The 19,928-nt window shown below is 50.4% G+C and overlaps 1 protein-coding gene across 10 annotated transcripts in view; it reads right to left on the bottom strand.

The window, feature by feature from the left end:
- The window catches only part of FOXP4 (forkhead box P4), a 122,865-nt gene extending 104,329 nt beyond the window's left edge, over positions 1-18,536 (bottom strand). For 3 of the 10 annotated variants that reach the window (XM_090026376.1, XM_090026374.1, XM_090026380.1), the window contains exon 1: positions 18,195-18,535. The gene's annotated coding sequence lies outside the window, so the exon portion shown is untranslated. Of the gene's footprint in view, positions 1-6,830; positions 6,963-16,801; positions 16,885-18,186 lie in introns of those variants that run through there. The other 7 variants (XM_090026381.1, XM_090026377.1, XM_090026375.1 and 4 more) reach the window with 7 other exon arrangements.
- Positions 18,537-19,928: the final 1,392 nt, after the last annotated feature.

Raw genomic sequence — 19,928 nt, 5'->3', positions numbered from 1 at the left:
TGCACAAGGCTCAGGGCTGTCTCAAATACGTCCAAGCCAAAGTCACTGGCTCAATGCAGGAAGTTGTGGAGTGAAATTATACCACCGGTGTGACAGGAGAGGTCAGGCAAAGTGAGAGTAAAAGAAAAAAAAAATTAAAAAAGGCCCCTTTTTAGCTTTAAAAGAAACATCGTTGCACCTACCACCTGAGAGCTCTGACTTGGGAAGCTTTCCCAAAGTGTTCTTGCAAAACAGAAGATAAAAAGACAACCCCAGTAATGCTGGGCTGGTTTAGACCCCACACCAGGGGTGGGCAATTATTTTGGGTGGAGGCCGCTTACTGAATTTTGGCAAGCCATTGGGGCTGCATGACAGGCAGCCAGGGGCAGATAAACATTAATTTTCTAAATTTTTTAGGGGCTCTGCAGGCCAGACAGAATGGCCTGGTGGGCTGCATTTTGCCTACCCCTGCCCCACACTCGGGACACTTGCCAGACAGGAAGGGACCCACTGTTCATTAAAAAATTAAGCTATTGGAGAAAAAGAAATGCTGAGAGCTTTCAAAACGCGCCATCGTAAAACCCGTTATTCAAAAACCAATTTTGCATCCATATCTTGGACACTCGACTGGTTCACCCTGACCACTAAGGCGGTGGGACAGTGAAGAAAAAACTACACAACCCCACACTGCCAGCGCCTCTGTCCTCGCTATCCTCATTAACAAGCCGCACTTTCACAGGGGGTTGCACTGCTGGCAAAACCTAGCGCAGTGCTCCCTCCCCGACTTCCAGCCTCTGGGCACTAGGCCTCAGCACTAAGCAGGATCCTTGCACCCCTCTCTTGCTGAAGGAGCTGGCAAGTCCCCGAAGAAGCAGAGCCAGCTTCTGTTTCGAGGGAGGGGGTGGTGGAAATATCGCTGTAGCATTAAGTGCGGTTTTTCCCCAGCGGGCTGCCTTAAAACCTCCACGGTGCAGGTAACAGAGGGGAGAGGAAAACCTCTGTGATCTGTGACAATAAATTAGACAAGGCAGCAGGCGAACAGCTGCAGTTGCACATAACCACAAAATAAAGAAAAAGGTGAGCATCAGGCCTCTCTATCCAGAGCAGAATCTGTAGGTGCCGGTATCCCATCTCCCCAAAGTCTTCCTGTGGCATTTCAGCTGGACCCTAGTACTGTCTCTGCTCTTACCCTGCCCTGTTGCAACCAGGCACTGCACGAGTCTACACCAGCTGCCACGTTCCACCCCAGAGGTAGCTGCATCTTAGAAGCTGGGTGAAGCCATTCATGGGGAGGTGGTAACTCACGGGGACTGAACGTTTCCTGCCTCCCTCAACAGTCTGCCAGTGATTATTGGCCTCAGACACGCTGGGTTGGTTTGTGGATCGGTAGGGACCAGAGTGCTTGGGGCCAACAAAGCTCATAGGATTCATGCCTGGCAATAACAGGATGTGGGGGCTCCGATTCCCTGTAAGAGCTGAACTGCTAAGGTCTCTCACTCACCAACTCAGCTTCTCATCTAAAGCACCATTCCTAAGTTCTCTCCTGCAAGCGTGGCTGGGAAGGAGCAGCCAAGCAGGGGTCAAATCTGCCACACATCAGCCCCAGGCTCCATACACACAAGTGACAGCGAGGTACCGGGAGCATTTCACTCCTGACCTTCTTGTGGGCCACGCAAAACGGAGCCAGGGTGAGACAGGAGAGAGAGAAGGGGGCCAAATCAACCACACTGGGAAGCACAGGCCTCGGTTTATCCACAGAGCGCAGACAGCATGGGCAGCAGGAGGGAAAGCTTCCCCCCCGCCAACATGGCTCGGCCTTGCCCCAGAGGGATGCAAGTGGAACGCAGTCCCCACGCCCCATTCGGTCCTTGGCCCGGAGAGGAGTCTCCAAGTGGGGAAAGCTCAGCCGTGTCAAAGGTGGTGGTCTGTGAGATGGGCGTCACGCCTCTGCGGCTTGGATTGAGGGTCTCCATCCAGCCTGTTTAATAAGGACCCAGGGACAGACTCAGGGCAAGAGCTTTTTGACCGTCTGCTCCCGTCCTCCCTGCCTTCCCTCGGCGTGAGCACGCGGCAATTATGCCAGGAGGAGTAGGAGTCTGGCCTCTCGGGTGCACCTCTGCCAACAGCGCCACGTGTGACCTACCGCCCAGCTTTTGTTTCTCAAGGCCCCACCTCCAAGTCTTTAAAATGGGGACAAAAATACCTGGCACCCAAGAGAGATGCAATCCATGATGGAGTGCTCTCTGCCATGCGCTCAGGAAAGGCGCTGCAGAATTGGAGGGCGTCACCGATCAGCCCTCCCCTGAGCAACTGCAATCTGGCACCTCGGCTCCGCGCTCCGGGACGACTCTCTGGCTGCTACACTCATTGCTGAGAGCAGGCGGTGGAGCCGGGTGACGAGGCACCCCCTCCTTCAAACACCACGGCAGTGTTCAATGCTTTACAGAAGCCCAAAGCATGACAGACCCCATCAGCCATCCCAGGCTGCCTCTTCACCAATGTGGTCCATGCACCATCGGAGGCAAGCACCGCACAATTCCCCTGTCAGGTAGGACTGTGCTATTACACCCATTTTACAGCTAGGGCGAGAGGCAAAGAGACCAAATGGCTTGCCCAAGGTCACACTGAACATCTGGATCTCCCAAATCCCAGCCTAACGCTACAGCCACGAGATCATCCTCTCTCCCAAGAATGAGAGACCACCTCCCTTGCCAAAACCACATTGAACCTAATGTCGCACAAGCCTTAAACAAACCAGGGGAAGGTTGTCGTTACTAACCTGCCACCCTAGAGGCAGCTGCATTTCAGCAACGAGCGCAGCGGTCCCTCTCTCGCACGTAGTTTATCAAATGCCCTGGGAAGGAAGGCACTGTATAAATCCAGGCGATTATTACTATTAATGTGGCGTCACTGATAGAACTGCAGCCGTGTGGAGTCGCAGATACATCCTCATTGCAAAGCACACTTGGAAGAATCCGGCTTCGAAGAAAAACGGCTCATTCTTTAAAATATGAATTTATGATTCACAGACGGCAAGCCGAAACATCCTGCCTCACACGCCCAGGCCTGCCCAGGCCTGCCAACCCTGCAAACATGCAGGATGCCATGGCCAGAAAGGGGCTTGGAGTTTTAAAGGCAGCACGTTGGGCCTGATCCTTCACCTTCTTCAGCAGGGGGAGACCGAGCACGGGTGTTTACGCTGGGAGTCACGATCCAGGATCACAGCTCCACTTTGCTACATGCTGGGCAGGTGAATAAAGATAGCTCCTGTCCCAGACAGCCCGGGTGCTAAGAGAGGATGTGTCATAAGGATGAAACGGGTAAACAGGGTTCAAGGACACATGGGAGGGAAGAACTGTCAAATGAAACAGGGTTAGGCACAGCACCCCTAAATCTGAGCCTTTGTAAAGCGGTCAGAAGAGGGAAATAGGGCTCCCTTCCTCTGGATCCTCCATAAAACCAGTCTCCATCTCCCATTTGCTCACACTCCCCAGTCACGTGTGTGAGGCCTGTGGGATCAGACTCCCAATGTGGCATCACGCCGAAAGCAGGAACTGGAAGGTCTCCTGCAGATGCAGCCTGCATTCGTACAATAGCAGCCATATGGCAAGGGGCCTCTCAAGCTGGTCCAGCCTCCTAACTGCAGCCCTCTGGAAGCAGGAGAAAAATCTTTGCCTATGTACATGAGACCAAAAAGGGCATGGCGGCAGCAAGCGGGGTCAAAAATAACCTGCTTGAAGGTGGAGCCAGATCAGCTTCTGGGAGACATTCTGTGATCCACTACTTGAAACAGGAGGGTCTTGAAAACCCAAGAGGCCCCAGTGCAGGAAAGCTCCTGTTTTGCTGAACTGGACCTTACAGGATGCTATTTGGAGACTGTTTTGCTACATGATGGGCTTGAACCTGTGATGTTGGCAACGCCTGGCACCTAAGCATGTGGGATGAAAAAATCCAGGGCAAGATCACTTTTTTCACTGCTGCCCAAGGAGAGCCTGACTAGTCTGGGAAGCCCTGACAACAGGTCAGGGAAATACAGAAGTCAGAGCATCCTGTGAAAGAGGGGTGGGAATGGTCCAAACCGGACCATTGTGTGGGCTGCACACACACAACCCCTGCTTCCCACGCCTCCACAGCAAAACCTCCCCCTGTGGGAAAAGTCCAGACAGATGTGCAAAGAAACCCTGGCTCCCAGACCTATGCCCTGCCACCCAGCTCTCCGGCCAGCTTGCCAACAACCAGGGTTGCCAGCGCTCCAAAAGGGACATTTTTACCTCTTGCTAAAGGCAGCTCACTCGTGGCCTCCACAAACGCTTGGGGAGGGGAGGGAAGGAACAGCCCAGCACCGTAAATCTACCAGACTGCCCAAAGGGGTGGAAACCCCAGATCCTGACCAGCCGTCAACCATAGTCAGAAATTAAGCAGAGACGCGCGTCCTCTGTAAGGATGTTTCCATACAGGATCTGCAGTTTCTTCTCACGAGCGCGGCACTCCAGCCCGCACGCCACCGCAAGCTGCGCTGCTGTGGGTTGCTTTTATCTGAGAGGGGCCTGGGCGTACAAGACTGAAAATCCAGCCTCACGGATGCTCCTCACCACCAACTGCAGCTCCCCAGCATGCTTCCTAGACACGGGTAATTGGCCAGCTGGCTCTGACCGTCCCAACCTCCCCAAAGCCACCAAACAATTCTCCTCCCCAGTTAACTCCTCATATTGCACTGCTAAATGGACTGACCTTTCATCAGAGAGTCTTTAAAACCATCAGCTCTATAACCCAGGGGGGACTGTTCCTGCAGAGAAGCTGCTTAGCTTCACCCAGCTCCACATTATGTGACAAAGGTTTTGCTACATCAGTGATAAAGTGCAAGGAGCTGGAACAATGCAGGGTTTGAGCTGAGGATGAATTCATCTGGCAACTTCAGGGCTGGAGATCCAAAGTCCAAGACTTGGGTCAAAGGCTCCTTAAAGGAGAGTTTCATTACTGCTCTGAACCCACTGACGTCAAGGGATGGACCTGACTCAGTTTTGGATCAGGCCTCAAAGCAGGATCCACTGCATTTAGTTGCAAAGACAAGCCACGTTAAAGAGAACTCAAACAGGTCCCAAGTCAGAACCAGCCTGAGCAAGCAGGAGTAGGAATAACCCTAAGCTTTCTCTTCCAGCCCAGCTGAGTGGGGTAGGAGACAGCTCTTGAACAACCTTAATCCTTTGACGTGACAGTGAAGGGGACTGTACAGCAACTTTACACTAGAAGAATCAGTCCAGCTGCAGGCAGGCAGGTCGACCGCGGCAGTAGTTCAGTTGACTTCTCCCCCCTGCTTTGGGCAGCAACTACAGATGGGGATGGGAGGGTGGGTTCAAACCCAAAGCTCCACTCCCAGAAATTGCTGTGGGTTGATTTCGGGCCTGTGGTGAGATACCGAAGCAAGCGGATATTTGGATCCACGCTTGAACAGGGGCCAAGGGAAGGATGTTGTGGGGGGAGGGAGAATGGGGGACTTGGATCTGGGGTTGAGCCTCATCCAAGTAACTGAAGCCCACCAAGAGGCTTCCTATCCTGGGATCGTTCTCCACCACAGCCCCTGCTGCGGGACATGGATGTCTCACATAGAAGGCAAACAGGAGTCCTGGATTAGGAACTCTTCCAAAGCAGCATGTTTCCCTTTCTGGAGTACAACTGCGCTGACAAGCCCTTTCTCCCCAGCTGGCTCCTCCCTGGGTGGACAGGAGACCGCGTTTCCTTTACAGCGGCTGGGTGGGGAGAGAGGCGAGCGCGCCACTGCTTTATTTGGTATTAATTAATCACCGGCGATGCTGGCAGAAGCCGCAAGGCAGGGGAATGTTTGACCTGGCAGGACGCCCCCCCACGACCGGCCCCTTCCCCAAGGGGAGCCCGTGCCCCCCACTCGTCCCACACGCGGGGAGGGCTTTGGGGTTCGGTTTTGGGAGCTGAAACCCCGAGGCAGCTCCAGTCTCTCCCCATTACAGCAAGGCAATGATCTCACTTTTCAGAGAGCACCCCCCCAACACTTCCCTTCTCCCAAATTTAGCCGGCAAGACAGTCATTTTCTATAGAGCTAGTTCCCCCTCCCAGCTGAATTACACCCAGCTGGGGCCTCCGTTAAGTGCAATTCATTACCTTCCTCTACACACATTCGACCAGCCCAGAGATCGCTCCTCTGATGCCCCATTCAGCAACTGCAGCTCGGCTCTCCCGGCCCGAGCGACCCGAAACGGCGCTCCCGGGACAAGGAGGCACCGGGGGCATTTCTGGCTCGCGTGCAAAGCTGGTCCGATGTCGCGCTGCTACACTGGGGTCCCCCCCCGCCCCACACTGTGACCAAGTAAAGTGTATTTGGGCATCCCGCAGCGCAATAAATGCATTAGGGTTTGATGGTTAAAACACAGCCCTGGATCCCCAGATTCAGTATCAAGTCCATCTGATGCAAGTTTACCCAAAATAAATAAATAAATAAATAAAAATAAGAAAAATAAAAAAAATAATAATCCAGCTCTGACAATAGCCAACTGAATCAGGGAAGTTAAGGGGAGGGAGGGGAATCCTTCTTCCAAAATCCACTAAAGTCCCCTTTTGATTTTGGGAGCTTTTATGCTGAAGATACTTCAGAGCCAGGAAAAGAGGATTTTCCAGCAGAACTCAATACAGTGTCTATATTAGGCAGTGTCTATAAAGTGGCCATCACCAGGGGGCTAAACTCTCCTCTGGCTTAAGCTGGAGCTACTCTGTTGACGTTGATGAAATAGTTCCCATCTACACCCACACAGAACTTGGCCCGTGATCTCGATGCGCCCGCTCCCACCTGCTTCTATCTTAAGGTTGCTTTCCTATGGTACCTCTCGCCGTGGTCCGTTATACGTCCTGTATCGCAGCGAGGCATGCCGGCTCCCTCCGTCTCGCTGCTTAAACAGGATTCTCGTAAAAACACAACCCGAATCGAGCCACTAAGTCATAGGGAGGCGGGAGGGGAGGGGAGGGGAGGAATCTGTAGGACTTAAACCCATAAGCCATACGAGAATAAAGATCTCCGGACAGGCAGGCTGAAAGGAAAGTCGAAACGCTGCGACAAGTCACGGTGCCGGGAAACACAGGAACGCGCATGCCCCCCCGCACAAAAGTTGCACCGAAAAAGTAAATCGACCAATGCGCTCTCCCGATCCCTGCACAACACAAGCCTTGAACCCAGATTTACCAGCACGACAGGAGACAACCGCGCCTTTTGTGCTTTAAATGAGAAGTCGTTTATTTGAGGTTTTAATTTATTAATGGCAAACATCTGTGCCCAACCGGGAAGCAAACACTCAGGCTCAGTCGACAGATTTTTCTCTGATTATATGTGCAACGTGGTCCGTGCATCAGCTCTTTGAGCGGGGAGCGGGAAAGCCAGCCTATGCCCCTGAAAATAAAAAACAAAGCGGGGCGATTCTCCTTGTGGAAGTGAAGAAGAAAGAGGTCTATCCACTGTGGTGTGAAAGCAATGTCCCGGCAGAGGATGGAGGGGAAGTCAAGAGGGCCTGGGAGGGAAGAAGAGAAAGTGGGAATGTGCTGGAAATCAAACCGATGAAAGGCAAAGCCTGAACCTTAATTTTAAAAGTCTGTGGCTTTCCCCCTCCGATCTGAGCCCATCTCAGCAAGATAAGTGTTTATTATGGCAGCATTTGGCACAGTGTGTTTTAAAATCCACATTTCCTGCCTCATTAGCCACAAAAGTTATTGGACTTTTTTTTTTTTTTTACTGGACTATTTGGGATTTTTTTTTTTCACGTGGATTATGACTCGTTTCAGGGAATCTGACCCACTTCCCTCCCCCCCTTCCTCCTTGCCTTTTACAGAAAGGATCAGCCAGGAGCCAACTTCTTTGGAGTAAGGAGCAGGGGTGGAAAGCACTGGGTTAAAGCTGCCTGCTGGAAAAACATCTCCACGTTATAAAGCGCCTTCTCCCTGCTCACTCGATGAACCGCCAACCCCCACCCCAGGCAAGGGGCAGGGGGACGAGATCCAGGACCGCTGCAGTCATTGAGAAACGGCAACCTGTCAGGTCCTGGGGCCAGCCACCGCGGCTGCCTTTGGAAAAGGGGGAGAGCGCCGACAATAAAATATTTAGTGTTGCTGGAGGTTTGTTTTTTTTTAAAAAAACCACCATCTGGCTCCCGCTCGCTTCCAAGTTGCAGTTAGGAATGAAAAAAAAACAAAGTAGGAGGATATAAGGAGACAAATGTGTGCGCGCGAGTCCCCCCTTCCTCTCAAACACCCCAAAAAAGTTGCGCCTCCCACCGCCACGGGTCTCAGTGGCTGCCAGGGTTTTATAGGGCAGGTGGGATGTGGGGATTACTGGAGGGGAACGGATCCTTGCCATATACCTCCTGTATCTCAGCAAGCAGGTGTCACGGCCACGAGCTCTGAAACAGCCATCGGGAAGGAAATGGGGACCTGCCTGGAACAGGAGCCCAGAGCGACACTGCAGCTGGGCCAGGCTTAAGATATTTTGTGCATGTTTGCTGGGGGGAGGGGGTAGATTTATAGGAGCTCCACACCCCCCCCTTGCCCCAAGCACCCCTGGTCTCCCCTCACCTGTCCCCCAAGTCCCGCGCTCTTCCAGCCTGTCTCTCTCCCATCAGCTCCCACTGCCAAGAGCCGGGGCTGGAGGAGGCAAAGGCTCTGCTGACACTTGACAAGAAACTGCTCTGCTTGGTATTTCTCGCCATAAGTCATCCCGCCAAGGGGCCTGGTGGGCCTCCTTGCTCCCCTTGCGCAGACCAATGCCCACGTTAACTCCTTCAGTGCTCAGGGACACCATCACACAACCAAGGGTATCAGCACAGGGAAGGGAAAGACCACACCAGAGCCCAAAAATGCACAGAAAACGAATGCCCCCGGACCCTCCTGCCAAGACGTGGCGAGCATCGTATTTTGCTGCCGCCCATTTTGGGCAACAGCTTCCTCAAACAGGCAGGAAGGCATGTAAAATTGTCCCAAACCTTCCAGCAAGGGATGTCCTTTCCACTGGGCAATGGAAGAGACAGCGACATGGGGACCACGTCCTGCTTCTGCACGGGTATCTCTGCTTGGCCGCCCTGCGTTCACCCTCTGGCAGACGCCGGTAGATTTACACCACTGAAGTCCGCTTGCTGCCACCACTTCTAGGCCAACAAGCAGCCAAACCAGGATCCCAGCGCTACCCAGAGCCCCCACGCCCATCTCCATAGACAGCCAGCTTCAGGGACAGACCTTCTGCTGCAAAGCCGGGCACCTCTTTCTGCAAATATCGCAGCAGATGTGTTCACCTAGCAGAAGCGCTCATGGGACACAAGAGCGTTCGCCAAGAGCTGACTACCCGTTCGTAAAAAATGGGAGCGTTCGTGCCAACGACCTGATCTCACGGGCGGCTCAACCAAATCAGCAAGGAGGATTAATCGCATGTGATGCGCCATGCCCAATCAAAAGCACCAGCAGAGCTGGAATTCCAAAATATTCACAAACAAGCTACATGCCAAGCCTTACTTGAGACAATTCACCAGGCAAACTGATTCTGAATAATGGACGCGCTGGGGAAATAGCTGCTAGCACTTGCAGACAACAGGTGGGCAGGACAACCAAGAGGATGGGCACAGACAGCAGAAGGAGGCTGGTACGAATGCCCAGGTGCCCGAAGTCGAATACCTCCCCGTGGACAGGTCCTGGCCTATATTTTGTGCTAGGCAACCTATTCAGGTCTCTGCTGCTCCACCTGATTACCACTTTCCCTCCACTCTGAGGCCAGTATAACCTTTCGTGACATGCATTATGGCAGGACCAATCTGTCCTCACCAAGCCCCCGGGTCACACACACAGAAAGAAAACACCCCTCTACCTGGAGAGTCTCCACGGTTTAAAACATACAGCACGAAAAATTCCCCCTCAAACCCAATTTGCAATTCGGAAACAAAGGCACAAGGACATTTAAACGAAGTGCCAAAGCCTGCAGAGAGAGGTGGTGGCAGAGATGGGACCTCCTGAGTCCCAAGCCAGTGTCTTAAGGGCAGTCTCTCACCTTCAATAGCCTCACCAGTTCTGGCAGCGCGAAGCCTCAACCACCCAGCAGCCAACTAGCCAGAGAGGGGACCTGACACCACATCCCAACCAGTGGAGGCCACTTAAGAGAACCAGCTCCCCAATGGCTTTGCAATGGTTTTGGAGTCAAATCGGACCACAGGTTTGGAAGGAGGGAAGGACATGGAAAGTGGGTTGCCCTGGGTGTGTGCAAGTCTGAAGCTTTATGCATCTAGTAACCCCAGGGCCATAAAATCCCACTAAGATAAATCTCACTCTTCTGCAAGTGACCCGAGATGTGTTGAAATAAGTTATTTCAACACTCCCTGCATTCAGCGAGCAGCTCATCTCAGCCTGAACAGGCCGTTCCTCAAAGCTTCCTGCTGTGGACTTGTCTTCTTCATGATTTTTAAGAACCTGGCCTCTCCCTCTGTTTGTTTGAACAGGAACGTTGGTGCCTGAATAAAAATACACCCGGAGCAAGTGGGACTGCAACTTTTTTGCTTGTGTTTGGCTCACTGGGGCACGTATAAACCCCATCACGCACAAACAGATCCAGAACCGGCACTTCAAACCCAGCATGCCCCCACCTTGCCTTCCGAAAAACCCTACACCTCTCTGTCTGATGCGCATTAGCCATGGTCTATATTTTGTGTTACCCTATATCATACTCCTACACGCACATATTTCACTGGCACAATGCTACCCACCTAGTCATTATTTGGACTCAATCCTGTTCCAAATGACGCCAGTGTAAATGCCGAGTAAGTGTCATACGTTCACAGACAAGCGTCTAATGGGCTGCGTAACGTACATATAAAACAGGAATGCATCACATTCAAGGCTCTCTCCCTTTCTATGCGCCCCATCCCCTTTGGACCTATGGAGCTGCCTTCCTTCAGAAGGAACCACGCACCCTTCTCCCCACGAGACAGACTGGCAAAGCAAATTTATGTGACATCTCATGCCAGAGCCAAAATCAGAGCCCAGGTCTCCTGACACTCTGTCCAGCAATTGAACCACGAGACCATGCCAATGCTCTACCCACATGAGATCACGTGAAAAAAAAAAGCCTTGCCAATGAGGTAGAATAAACAGTTTTCAAATTACCTCCAAACCGGGGCCCCCGATGGAATTTTTTTCCCCCCTCAAAGGGGGGAGGGAAAAAAAAAAAATCTTTCCCGTGTTTTCACAGCTGCCTCTGTTTTTGGAAGTAAATTGTAAGAAGAAGAAAAAAAAAAGTTTTATTATTCCACCTTTCCTTTATGACAAATACACACAGGATCCATACAACGGGAACCAGAATTCCCGGCTTCAGACTGAACCGTAGGGCAGCAGAAATTTCCTTCCACATTGCAAACCTCCTTCATTACAGAAAAGACTTTTCATCGCCGCTACGCTGAATCTGAGGATTGCAACGACCGAGAAAGGTTTCCCTCCGCGAGCAGAGCAAAGGGCTCACGTTCTGCCAACCTGCAAAGGCACGAGCCCGGCGAGGCAATTGTAGCCTAGGGCTGAGGAGATGGAGAGCACCGATACCATTTTGATTTAAGTGGGAGGCTAAAGTGAAGCCCGTTTCAGGCGCATCATTTTGGAGAGAGTCAGACTTACTGCGCAAACCGCCCAGTGTTCGTGGGGCTCGTTCCCTTCTGCAGCTAGGTACAAAGACAACGACAGTGGTACCTGAGTCTTCTGCACCTGGATTGTAATCCTTGCAAACAGCTTCCCTTCTGTCCTGTTCCCAGATCTATAATCTCTCTTCAACCAGGGGAGCAAGATCAGTATAAATTAAAATGGGGAAGAGGAGGAGATATCAATTGTGCCCTATGCAGCATCTCATGCCAGATCTCAACAGAAATTGCCTCTTTTTCTTTACAGTTCTTACCTCTTAATTTTGCCCACTCCCTGATGTCACTTAATTCCCCCCCGCAAAAAAAACCATTTTTCAGGGAAGACGGATGACAAAGTGATGCTCTCCCATACAAAGTTGCATCATATGAGTAACACCAGCAGCCCCATCGCCCGAAGTGGTGCTGACTGGCACTGGAAAAAAAAAAAAAAGAGCTTTAACTCAGCTGAACTTACTGCGGCTCCCTCACATCTGACATCCCTGCCGATTACTTTCAGGTTTCAAGACGATGTAAAGCATGTTTTTGGGACCAAAAAACCTCTTTCCACACTTCCCACCTCTGCAAGTTGCATTTTAATGGAGGAAGCTCACAGGGGCTAAAAAAACCCCCAAACCCCAGGGCTTCTTGACACCCCCCCAAAAAAATTTTGAAACCCTTTTGCGTATCATCCCCGCCAAGTTCAGTCACCAGTTAGCAAAGGGGTCTGCTAATGGGCACCCACCAGCTCGTTCAGGAAGGCGAATGAAGCAGATGAGAGCGTAGACTGAGATGGGGCAGGAAATCGGGATACAAATGACAACGGGGCAGAAAGTAATTCTGCTAGCTGGAGCTTTCTGGGATTTTTTTTTTTTAGGGCATGAAGTGCAGTGCCCACCTTGCCTTAAGAGTCTGGGGGGCTTCCTCATCTTTCCAGCAGCATCCGAACAGGTTTCCCCGCAGGGAGCGCGCGTGCAGACTCCCCTGGTACCACTGAACTCTTTGCTTTGCAAACCAGGTCTGGGGGGGGGTGTTTAACCTCCTGGGTGGCCGGTCCTCTGGGGAGGGGGATCCCTGAGCCCTTCAGGCAACAAAATTTCCCGAATTTCAAAGGTGCCACCTTGCCCTACTTAACTCTGGGGTGGGAGATGACAACCCAAGACGACAGCACTGGGATGCGGAAGGGACTACTTTAAGAAGTGGCAGGTGTTGCAGAGGTAGTCATGCAATAGGAGGGCACTTCATCCTTTTTTTTTTTTGCGGGGGGGATCCAAACTGAAGTCACCCAAAAGCGAGCAGGTGAGAATCCAGTTTCCCCACCGAAGGCCAAAGCACACAGACAGGCACAGATCGATTCTCCTGAAGCAATATGGTGCCAGGGACATCCCTCCATCCATGGCAATAAGTCTCTATTAACACAGGACACGGAAACCCAGTTGGCACGAAGCCGCGCTGCAAGAGGGGACAGTCATTAGATACCTGCCTACCCCCTCCAACACACCTGCCAGCTAAAACTAGGGACCTCAGGAGGAACAACAGAGATCTTTTAAATCCACTGAAATACAGAGGCTGGCGCGGGGGGGGGGAGGGAGGGTCATCTGGGCTGGAAAGAAATGAGAAGAGACTTGCGATCCAGGCTATAAAACTCTATCCCGTGCCAACGGACAAAGCTGCGCCGAAATAAGCTGCGGAAGAGTTAAAAAAAAAAAAAAAAAAAAAAAAGCTGTGGACATCTGCATTACCCCTCCTTTCTTTGAGATGAAGAATAAAAAGTGGCCCTCCCGCCCTCCAGCGCTCACCCCCCACCTTGTTGCTACAAAGGCAAATTCGTTGCTGCACCTCTTTCCCTCTGATATTCCCCCTGCGTGTGCCCCCCCCGCCCCTTCCACCCACCCGGCCAAAAAGAAAAACTCAAAGCCAGCCCCCACCCCCCTCCAGCCCCACAGTGAGGCACAACATGATCAGACTCAAAGCATCCCCTATCCACCAAGAGAAAAGAAAAGCTCCTAGGGATCTATAGGCAAGAACTTCACAACTGAGTGCACATGGATTTTGGCCGGGTTATTAGAAAAGAAAAAGAAAGCGCCTGGAGTGGAGATTTTAGTGTCACTTGATTTTAGATTCCCCCCCCCCCCCTTGTTTTAAAGGAACCCTTTTCTCTTTCTTTCCCAAAAAGGGTGAAGGCGGAGGAGGAATCGTCTAGATTCTCTCGGAGGCTGCAAGTTTAAATGGGGGGGGGGGGGTCATTTCATTTTATTTTTGGCGGCAGTTCATTTTCTCAAGGAACAACCAGAAGTTTCAGAGGGTTTGGGGTCAAAACGGGCTGACCCAGGTGAGCCGACCGAGGGAGTGGAGAGGAAACCTATTTAGCCCACACATTTTTGCATCCCCTCACCTAGCATCTCGTTTTCTTCTCACCTCCCAAACAGGCGTGCAAACAACTTTTCTACTTCGATCCGGAAAGGTGCGGCATTGCGAACGTGAGGGGCATCGTGCGCACACTTCTTCCCTGCTTTTTTTTAATTTTTTTTTTGGGAAACCATGGGTCTGAGGGCCAGCAGCTGCTGGCTTTGCCTCCCTTACAAGGGCGCACACAACAGGGATGGGAGAGACCAGTCCACTGTGCGTCTCGCTGCGAACGTAATATTTGCACTTCGCACCAGGGGCCGGTGCCTACAGAGCCGGTGGGGAAGGGGCAGGCGTCTCATCTCTGTTGCTCGAGACACCGAACGGATCAGGACAGGTTGCATGGGGCACGGGTGGGATTTTCTAGACTCCACAACGATCAGATTCTTCTTTTCCCAGCCCAAACTAGTGCAACTTTCTCATCTGAAGCCAGGTGGGTTTTTTTTCCCCCCAGAGAAGAGAATTGCTTTTGCGCTCCTCGCTGGTGTAAATTGTAAGGCAAATGAGCTGCATCAGATTTTCACCAAGGTGCTTCCACTTCTGCACTTTAGAAGCGGGTGTTAAACACCGGAGGCAGGGAGCGAAACGCACGCAGAGTAAAACCAATAAAGAGGAGCTCCAAAACAAAGCCCAAACATTTTGAAATATAGGAAACGCTGGGGCTTGCAAAGTCTCAGCCCCCTCAACCCTCGCTCCACGAGGAATAAAGAGTGGAATTAGAAGCATCTGACTGCCTTACAGAATTGACACCAAAAAAACCCCCCGGGACTCAGCCAGCCCAGGAAAGGTTTGTGCCTTGATTTCGCTGCATCTGTCCCCCCTTCACCAGCCATCTAAAACCTTGACGCAGAAGCTGTCTAAATTTTAGAAATCCCAATTTTTGGCTCTGCCCACCCAGGCATGTCTGATTAATATTTTTTTCCCAATACAGAAAAACTTTCCTTAAAAAACCCCCCAACAACAAATCATTAAGGGCTGAGTTAGATGCCTGTAAAAGTTGGGTTTTTTTTTTTAAGAAGTCTGAGATTTAGTCCGATTTAATTGACGCTGTGGTATGGCATGAAAGTGAACATGTTCGCACAAATACACAACTACCAGGGGTCACGTTGCCTGTATAAGACACATGTTGTGTTGATTTAACATCAAATGGCCTATTCTCCAGCCTAACACATTGCTTGTGTAAATTTTTAACACACAAGAAGAAATTTGTAAAAGTAAATCCTACTTCTGGTTTAGGTTAAAAACAACCCAACCTTTTAATACAGAAACTAATAACATTTTTATTGTATACCCCACAGCCTTTCATTGTAAAGTGAGGTCTTAAGCTGATGCTAAGTTGGTTCTGACTGTGGTAAATGACAATCTCTATATATATATATATTTTAGTTTCCAAAGCAAACCTGATGTGAACCGATTAGTGGACTCAAGCCGGCAACAGCCCCTGTGCTGAAATTCCTTGAGACTATATTGGGACTAACAAAAAAAAAGAAAAAAAAAAAAGAAAGGGGGGGGGAAATCACAGCTGCTGTTTGCAAAATATACATTTTTTCCTTTTTTTTGTTTTTTTGTTTTTGTTTTTATACACACTGACTTCAGTAACAATTCAAACTTAAGTTTTTATGTACTTGTTAATTATGCTTGCCCTTCTCCATTTAGGTTTTTATTTGAACTAAAAAAGGGAGGCAAGGAGGGACAATACAAATGATCATTTTTTCCCCTCATTTGAAAAAGAAAAAGCCAATCCCAAATGGAAATGCAAAAACAATTACACTCCACTTGTTCTTCCTCTGCATGTACACCTTCAAAATGTGCTTGCCAACACAAAACAGCTTTCCTACCACCAAAAGAAACAGAGCAATCTGCTACTAACACAGCACTTTTTTAAGTACTTTTTTTTTTTTCTCGGAAAGGGGAAAAATAAAAGAGCATTTGCTTATGGCACAGACGAAAAGGATAAATTCTGGAAGCAGGCAGAAATCCGAATTTTGCCAAGGTCTGAACTGGGAACTCCCGAACAAAGCTAGTTCGCCCCACTGGGGATGTGATGAAAGAAGCTGATCAGAATTAGCCAACTAGCCATCAGTTTTCAAACACGTCCTGCCTGGGATTGTGAACTCCCTGAAGAATACAACTTCATAATAAACTCTTTCCAAATTATTATTGTTGTTATTATTAGCTACTGTTTACAGGACTTGAGCTGGACAGCCAAGCTGATTAGACCCCACACAGGCAACAAGCATCACATAAAAGTTACGGGGACTCCAAAAAAACATAGAAAAAGCCTCGCCACACTTTTTAAACAAAGCAATATAAAAGACCCTCAAACTTGGCAACTTGGGGAAATAGCCGCACAAGCAAACCAGAACTTGGAATTTCAATGGCTGAGCAAGAATCCCCTGGTTTTCACTCCCAATACCTTTCCATCCTCAATATAATTCAGATTTATTTTTCGGGCTGCATTACATTCTTAGTCTATCTTCTTCAATACCCTGGTCGAGGCAACGTTCAATTAATAAGACAATTTTTTTCCAGGTTGATTCAGCAAGGCTCGTTGGTTAGTTTGGTTGCTTCTTTTAAGTATTTTCCCCCCAGATTTTAAAACCAGAGTTTTGCTTTTACCCGGGGGGGGGGGGGGGGGGGAGATAGTTAATCTGTGGGGATGCTCCCTGGCACAGATCCGCAAGGCTTACGTTGCAATTATTTAACAACAAAAATCCAGCAAATATTTAAACTAAATCTATCAATAAAGAAACAGAGGTACCAACAAAGAAAGACTGAGAGTAACTTGTCACGGCGAAGCGCATCGAAGTGCTGAGCTAGAGAAGGCGTTTCAAAGCTCCCCCCACAGCAAAAAACCCCCCAGCCTGTTGAAACACCTATTTCCCAAGATTTAAATTAAAAAAAAAAAAAAAGCAGATTTTGTAGGAAAGAGAAAACAATTTTCTGCTCTCCAAAGACTCCTGCTGCCCCGGCCAACGCAGCACAGCAGGTTCTGGACTTAAGAGGGGTAAGAAATAGCAAAAGTTTCCTTGGAGTCTAGGATCCGTCAAGAAAGACACTGCCAGGGAGCGGGTTTTCTTCTTGGAAGTTTCCCGTCCATCTCCAAGTCTGCCAGGGAAGGCTGCTTTGGTGAGGTTGAAATACAGCTCTCCCCACCTACCCCCAGCCCAACACCCCCTATGAAAGCTTCCTAGTGCAAGCCCCAGAAACGTGAAGGAGTCTGTCTCTGCCCAGGCTGTCAATCAGAGCTCCCCCCCACCAATCCCAAATCCACCCCACACACCCAGGGCTGATTGATTTCCACAACCCCCAGGGCAAGTCTCCAACAATCCCTGACCACTCCACTCTCCCCCCAAAGAAACACAAAATAAAGCAGATCCAAACCTTCAGGCCACCCACCCCATCTCAGACACACATTCCCCCAATTCCTCCAAGCCTGGGAAAGCAAGATCCCAGATCCTGGGAACCCCCCCACCCCTCCTTCCCTACAGAAACAGATCTCCATACACCCCCCCCCGCCCATCCCTAAAGCCCTGGCAGCCCACCCTCCCCTCCATGCAAAGTCCCAGCTGCAAAGTTGCTTCCCCCCAGCTCTCTTTGTCTCAGCTTTCCCTGTTGCAACAACTTAAAGCGATTCCCTTTGCAGTTGCAAAGGGTTACAGGGGGGTTGGGGGGGGAATCAAGCTTTAACCCCCCCAGCTTCAACCCACCTCCCCAAAAGGGGGAAAAAATGAGCAGTCCTGATAACAAGAACCCCCCTGCACCTTCCCCCCGCAACCAGTGCAACCCAGCAGGTTGCAAGCTTGCAAACAAGGAGCACATTTGTGATGGGGGGGGCAGTTATGATTTGGGCAACCCCCCTCCCTCTTTTTGCTACAGGGCACCCACCCCCTGTGCCCCACACCTGCTCCATCCATGGACAGGCACTCCAACCAGCTGTTGGGCTAGTTGAACAACTTTCTGGGGTGGAAATAGGGGGAAGGGGAGTTGAGGGGGGGTAAATGAAATCAGAGTCCTTGTGTGCATTCAGGAGAGCCCATCCTCCAGCCGGGAGATGGGCAGGAGCAGGCATTTAAAGTCCCATCCGTGCAGAGGAGAAGAAGAAGAAGAAAAAAAAAAAGGAGGGGGGGATAAAAGAGAGAGATCTCACCCACCGACCTGTCCGGATCTACAGCTGCTGGAAGCAACTTGAACCCCCCGCCTGGGGCATGTGGCTGCAGATCCTGCTGGCTCCAGCCCTGTCCAGGTCCCAGGCCCCCCCAGCAGAGACCCTAAAACAGTTCAAGCATGATCACCCCCTTGCTTCTGCTCTTCAAGCCTGGATATTTTTTTTTTTTGTCTCCCTGATTTCTTTTCTTTTTTTTTTTCCCCTCTCCTCCCCCCCTTGCCCTGTGCTGCTCTGGCTCCTCTGCTCCAGGAGAGCCCCAGGGGTGGGGGGGGAGAGGCCAGGCTAGTCCTCCTCCCTGTGTCCCATGCAAAGGGGAGAGCAGACTAATCAGTGGGGCTGAGCCTGCACTGGGGATGTGACTTGAGAGCTGGGAGGGGAGGGGAGGCAGGGAGACTTACTTCCAGCTCTACCATAATTCATCTAAAGCAGGTGCAGCTGCTTTCCAACCCCAGAGGTCCTGCCTGCAAGAGGAAGTGGCTGCAGTCTAAGGGAATGAGAAGTGAGGGGGGGGGGGGGTGTTAAAAAAAAAAAAGAGGCCAAACTCCAAGGAAGCCTTTGTGCTAGTGTGTGAGCTGGGAGGTGTGCGTTTTGGAGCCTGCCGGAGAGGGAAAGGAACCTCAAGTGGACGAGCCGGGCAGCCGCTTTGTTTCTCTCCGCAGCTGTTCCAGGATTTTGCTTTTTTTCTTCTTTTTCAATGACTTCTATGACAGGCTGGAGAGCGGGGCTTCGCGGCGCCAGGCGCGGCACCCACATGTGTGATAACCCAGAGCCCATGCCCCAAGCAAGGAGGAGAGAGAGAGAGAGAGAGAAATGAAACAGCCAGGAGAAGGACTGAGGTTTCTTTTACAGACAAGTAAACTGAGGCACAGAGACCAGTCCAATGTCCCAGAGCAGGTTCTTGAGCATAGTAGGAATGGGTGTTGGGCCTCCCAGACAAAGTCAGCAGCCCTGAGGAGTGCACGGTCTCAATTGACAAGGAAGGTCTATTGTCCCATTTTACAGATAGGAAAAGTGAGGCAAGCTGCTGCCAAGTAAGAACTGATTGTCCTACCAAACTGTTGTTCCTTGTATGTACATTCAACACCTCCAAGAGCCAGTCTGTTTTCCTTACTCCTGCACTCATCTGCATTAGCCCCATATTGCTTTTCTCCTCACACTGGGGAGAGGATACACAGGCAGTTGGCGGGGGAAAGGAGCTGCCAGCCCGTCAAGCCATAGTCTGACCCTTACCACAGAAATCCTGGCAGGCTTCCCCACAGGCCCTGGTCGCTGTAGCGGAGCTCAGGGGAAGTAGTGTCAGTCGAACTGAGTAAAAATGGATTTTCCACAAGAATGTGCCATTTACACCTACATTGAAGTGTTTACCAAAAACGTGTCAAGGCCCAAAACCTTGTTTACAAAAAAAATTAAAATGAAATGTTTTGCCAAATGTCAAAGTGTCCTGGTTGCACATTGTCAGCATGCAACAGTTCTGCCTTTTAATTTAAAACTGACTTTCTGAAGCTAAATCCTTTTTTTTAATGTAAAACCAGTTTTAGGAGGTGCTGTTGGAATAAAATATTTGGGTTTTATTGGGGGAAAATGAGCTTTCCAATCAACTTGAAACTCTTTTTTCCCCCTCAGAAAATGTTTTTGCATTTTTTTCTTTATGCGTGTGTGTACATATATACACACATATATACATAGACACATATCTATATCTATATATAGCTATCTATATGCAC

Source organism: Crocodylus siamensis, chromosome 13 (assembly GCF_052110815.1).
Source record: "Crocodylus siamensis isolate JL-2025a chromosome 13, ASM5211081v1, whole genome shotgun sequence".
Taxonomy (NCBI): domain Eukaryota; kingdom Metazoa; phylum Chordata; order Crocodylia; family Crocodylidae; genus Crocodylus; species Crocodylus siamensis.
Note: the sequence above shows the minus strand (reverse complement) of the source record. Positions and strands in the feature narration are given on the sequence as shown.